The sequence below is a fragment of the Kryptolebias marmoratus genome, linkage group LG4, assembly GCF_001649575.2.
Source record: "Kryptolebias marmoratus isolate JLee-2015 linkage group LG4, ASM164957v2, whole genome shotgun sequence".
Classification (NCBI taxonomy): Eukaryota; Metazoa; Chordata; class Actinopteri; order Cyprinodontiformes; family Rivulidae; genus Kryptolebias; species Kryptolebias marmoratus.
In genome coordinates, this window is record NC_051433.1 from 22,495,807 (window position 1) to 22,500,815 (window position 5,009).

The following is a 5,009-nucleotide window of genomic DNA, read 5'->3' on the forward strand; positions in this document are numbered from 1 at the left end:
GGGTCCGCTCTTGTTGTATGTCAGACTACAAAGATTATTGTGTGCTTTATACATTGTTAACTGGTGGAATGAATGTGATTTAATTTAATTTATCTAGATGAGAGACATTACATCAAAACAAGAAAACCCTGGGAGGACAATAAGACTTCGGTTTATTAAAGCACACATGAGATTCCCTTCTCATCTTGGAGAAAACATCAGCCTTCCTGATTATCGCTGCATATTTTGCACCTTGGGTAGAGATTATTAAAAACACAGAACCATCTGAAAAACTTTAAAATCCATCCTTAAAAGGGAATAAACTTAGTGCTTAATTGGGGGAGATGAAATTACCGCCATATTTAATAATACGAACGGAATGAATTCAAAATATTTTAATTATTCGCCGACAAACCAAACACAAAGGTTATCAGCTGAACTTCTGAAACTGTTAAAAATTTTATTTATTTAGCAACAGCACCAAACAGTGAAGCTGCAGATGAGGTTCTGATGTTCTGCACAGATAAATTAAACTGTCTGTGGCTGAAAATAAAGACGGACGCCCTGATGCAGTCTGCACTTCCATTCTTTTTACTTTAGCTGCTCTCGGCACTGCACCCTCCTGATTAGTGAGCTTTTTATTCTGTAATTTTCCTAACTGCTGGGAGGAGGGGAACTAAAATCTGCTGCTGAAGATCATAATTAAGTTTGATTCCTAACACACTGGGTGGATCTCAGTTCAAGATTAAAGCCAGTTTCTTGTTCAAAAACAAAAGAAAAAAACCTGGCTGGACTTCTGTGTTCAGTTGTGTTTGTGGCACAGATGGGCTGTAGTCAGTGCCAGCCTAGGTGACATGTTAGGAAGTAAATGGAAGTCCAATAAATACATATTTTCCATCACACAAAAAATTTGGATACATTAATACTTATTATTGACGTCAAGGCTCTCATCTATAAGATCTATACTAAATCTTTCACAATAAAACCAACAACAACAACTGACTTTTCCCCCTTATTTTTGGTTTATGTCATTGCCTGATAATGTCTGGATTGAGTTTCAGCATCTAATTACCAAATTTTTCTTATTAAGTTTTAGCCAGAGTTGTTTGCATAATCTTGCTGCATAGCTAGCTGCATCCAGAATTACTGATATATTTTTGTAAGGACCATGGCTGTTAGTTGGCCTGACAAAACTGAGTCACATTTTTGCTTTAGTGAATCCCATCATCAGTGAAGCTCATATTTTACACAGTGGACATGGCAGAACAGCTCTGCTAAAATAGTGAAATTTCCCCAAATTAATAAAATGTACTATAAGCAGTTTGTAATGTATTAGGTACTTAGTTAGTAATATTTCTTCAGATGTCTCGCCATAAGCTCAGATCCATCATTGCCGATTGTATTTCAAGGATGGAGAGTCCTGTTGTTGCCATCAGCCTGTTGATGAGAGACGCTGCTGGTCGACCTCTTCCTCTGTGACAATGTGCTGATTCCCAGAATAAAACATTCCTTCTTGGCTCTGTAACAGTGACCAGCGAATTGGAGCCGTCTGATTTTGACCATTTCTGGTATTGGTGAGAGGTCTCTGTAAAGGTCCTTGTTTGTTCCTCTTTCTTGCCATTTACCATTCTGACGCATACAGGAGAACACTTTCAACTGTTGCCTTTATCTGCAGTCTCCTGAAGAGTGAAGATTGACAAATTTGATCAAGTTTGATAATTGCTGACCAAGCCTGAGCTATCCTAGTATTTAAATCCTCCTCAGTGGAGTATAGCCATTCTTCGAGGTATCTGTAATCATTTACTAGTTTGATAGGGTTTCCTGTGAGGGCACTCAGTTTCCCAGAAGTATTGTACATCATTACTTCTGTCTTGTTGGTGTAACCTCTGACTCAGTAAATAATTTAAAATAACTCAAAAGTTATAGACCAGTTGCTAGGTTCGGCAGGATTACAATAGAAACTAATGTAAATGCAAAATGAATTGACTGGAGGCAGAAATGAGCAAAAATTCTTATTATTATGTAGAAAAAAATAATATAGAATAACAAGTCAACAACACAGTTCAACCAAAACAATAACCACAAGCCGGCATATCAAAATCAAAACCCCAGTCCAATTGAGCTCAGAATCTCAGTTTGTCTTTATAGTCGTCGGTCAAGTCAAAACATGTTCTTAAGTTCAGCTCTTTCTTTCTGTTCAGTGGTCGTATTGTTACCACATGGATGTTCACAACTGGAGAGAAGAATGAGGTTCTTCAACAGATGTTCAGTTTTCCTTTGGGCACAGGCTCGCCATCTCCGTCCGGAGAGAATCCAGGAATCCGATCCAGCTTCTTAATCACCAAAAGAAACCTAGCCTACACACAATAATTATATTATTGTATACAGCTAAACAATCCTTTTCCCTTATCCATTCATACAGCTATAGCTTAGTTTTTATCTTCAAGTTTCATATTACCACAGTAATACTTTACATGCATGTTTCTTTTAACTCAAAATATCCTTAGTAGTACATGAAATTAATTTTAATCACATGAAACAAATAAATGAAATTCTCTTTTAACCATAAAATTATGATTACTATTTTTAATCGATTCAATAATCAATTAAACTTATGTAAATCATAACATGAATTACAATTCACCTATCACTTTACCCAGGAGCATTTAATCTGGTTAGCTCCAATATTCTACCTTAGTCATCTTCTGTACCAGTAAAACCCATTCCGGTTTATCATTACAGAAGTAACTTCCGTTTTATAACCAATAAAAGATACATTTAACAGCATTAATCAGTAGGTTCAACTAAAAAATAGTACAAAAAGAACTTAAATATTATTAGGTGAAATCATATCTTAACAGAAATAACAATTTTAGACATTTAAACAGAAATAAATCCAACCGCCATTTAGCGCTAGCCCAATGCTAATTGTAGCATGCTTTCTTCCACAAGCACATGTCTCAACTCACCAAGATGAAGTTTCAATATGGACACGGCAATGGACAGCCACACGGTTTCTCTACCTCGTGCTCTCTTCGACTTAACATAACAGATATTCCAAATTAGCTTCTGAAAAGTGCAGTTACTTGTTTAAAATGTTTTTCTGCCTTAAACTCACCAAAATGACAAAGTTTAGCACCAGGCGTCCATAACCGACCTCTTTCCATTTTCAAAGTGCAGCAGAGCGAATTCGGCGTCAAGTTAGAAAGAAAAAGATCGCACTTCCTGTTCAACCGGAAATAACGCTAGAAAGAGATACTTACACTTCCTCTTTTCAAAATAAAAGTTTTGCTTATTCTTTAAATAAAATAGCGCAAGTGCTTTGACAGACGTTTTCTGTTCTGGGTTACATTGGCATTCATTTACAGTCCAACTTCTTGAGCTACCTCTTCCAGGTGAGTTAAAAAGATGTGTGCATCAGACAGCAGACAAAGGTAATCTGCAAAGTCAGTGTCAGTGATGAAATTCTCTGGATGGTATTGTCTCCTAGCAGTTGTTTTGTTGGGTGTAAAATGAAGATGTCTATGATCTTCTAAGATACACCTCATTACATAGTCCACCATTACTGCACAAAGGCATGGTGCAAGTGTGTCTCCCTGTTACACCTCTGCTAGAACCTCAAAAACTCTGCTTCACCATCAGCAGACAGCACTTTGGCAAATATGTTGTTATACATGATGCTCATACCCTGGACTAACTTTTTTGGAATATTATAGACTTGTAGTATCTTAATCATTTCCTTTCTATCAGCTGAATCAAAGGCTTTCTTAAAGGCCACAAATGTAAAAACATCTGGTAGGTACTTTGACTTAATACCTTCAGTGATTCATCAAAGAGTAAGAATTTGTGCTGTTGTAGAGCGTTCTTCACTGAAACTACTTTGATTAGTCCTCTGTAATCAGTGTGTGCTCACATTGTTTTCAGTAGCATTTTGTTGTAGGGTCTAAATGCAATATTGTATCCCAATACCTGAAAAATTGTACCACTCGTGCAGGAAAAGCCAGAAGATCCGACCTGTTCTGAAACACTCATGTCTAAAGTGTTTCTTCATCCATCCGTGTCATCTAAAAATTGGTAAACCCTTAAATTCCCATGAAACCCAGTTGTGTGTAAGGAGCTCTTATACTGTATATCAAGTTCATCACAGCTGAAAACTACTTTGCAAACATCTCAATAACTGCAGTGATACAAGCCCAAACCTTTTGCACATCTAACATCAGTATGAGCAGCGGATAATAAAACTCTATTAGCTGTCACAATGGCCATACCAACTACTTTAAAAGGATAGTCTGATCATTTTTGAAGTGATGTCCTGTCAAATAGTAATCAGCAGTTAGTACCTTATCAGCTGTGACATCAGTCATATAGTACAGAGTGTGAGGAAGAGGGCAGAAGTCTTCCTTCATGCTCGGCCAATGGCTAGCTAAAAGGGACCCCTTTTTAATATTGTTTTTCAGGTTTATAAAACAGCTGTTTCTCAAAAACAACATACCGGTGTGAAAGAAGACATGACACATGTATTTTGTTTGTTTATTGCTGTTTTGTCAACCAAACAATGTTTGTGTTACTTTGTGAATGTGTGTGAGAAGCAATGACAGTCCATGCACATTCATCAGCCTCAGCATCATCAGCATATAATGGTCTATGCTCAGCGCACATACATACGTATAGTAACATGAACATTGTTTGGTTGAGAAAACAGCAACAACATAGACAGTGTCTTGCAAATTGTAAATGTTTAATGTTAGCTGAGAAAACATTGTTTTGTAAGCCTGAAAAACAGTTTAAAAAAAAAGGAAAATAATAAAAAAGGGGGCCCTCATTTGACCTGTCATTACCCTAGCCTGAAGGAAAGCTTATGTTTTTTTTTCTATACTGGTCTATGACTGGATCACAGCTAATAAGGTAACTACTGCTCAACTGCTTGACAAAACATCATTTCAAAAATGACCAGATTATGCATTTAATTATGAAAAAAAGAAATGATAATCATAGTCATAAAATTGTATTTCTGTTTGTGAGCCACAGTC

The 5,009-nt window shown here is 36.6% G+C and overlaps 1 long non-coding RNA gene across 1 annotated transcript; it reads right to left on the reverse strand.

The window, feature by feature from the left end:
* Positions 1 to 1,977: 1,977 nt before the first annotated feature.
* LOC108247241 lies at positions 1,978 to 3,325 on the reverse strand. Its single transcript, XR_003040159.2, has 2 exons — positions 2,949 to 3,325; positions 1,978 to 2,336 (listed from the first exon to the last, which is right to left on the reverse strand). It is a non-coding gene; the product is annotated as an uncharacterized LOC108247241 (long non-coding RNA).
* Positions 3,326 to 5,009: the final 1,684 nt, after the last annotated feature.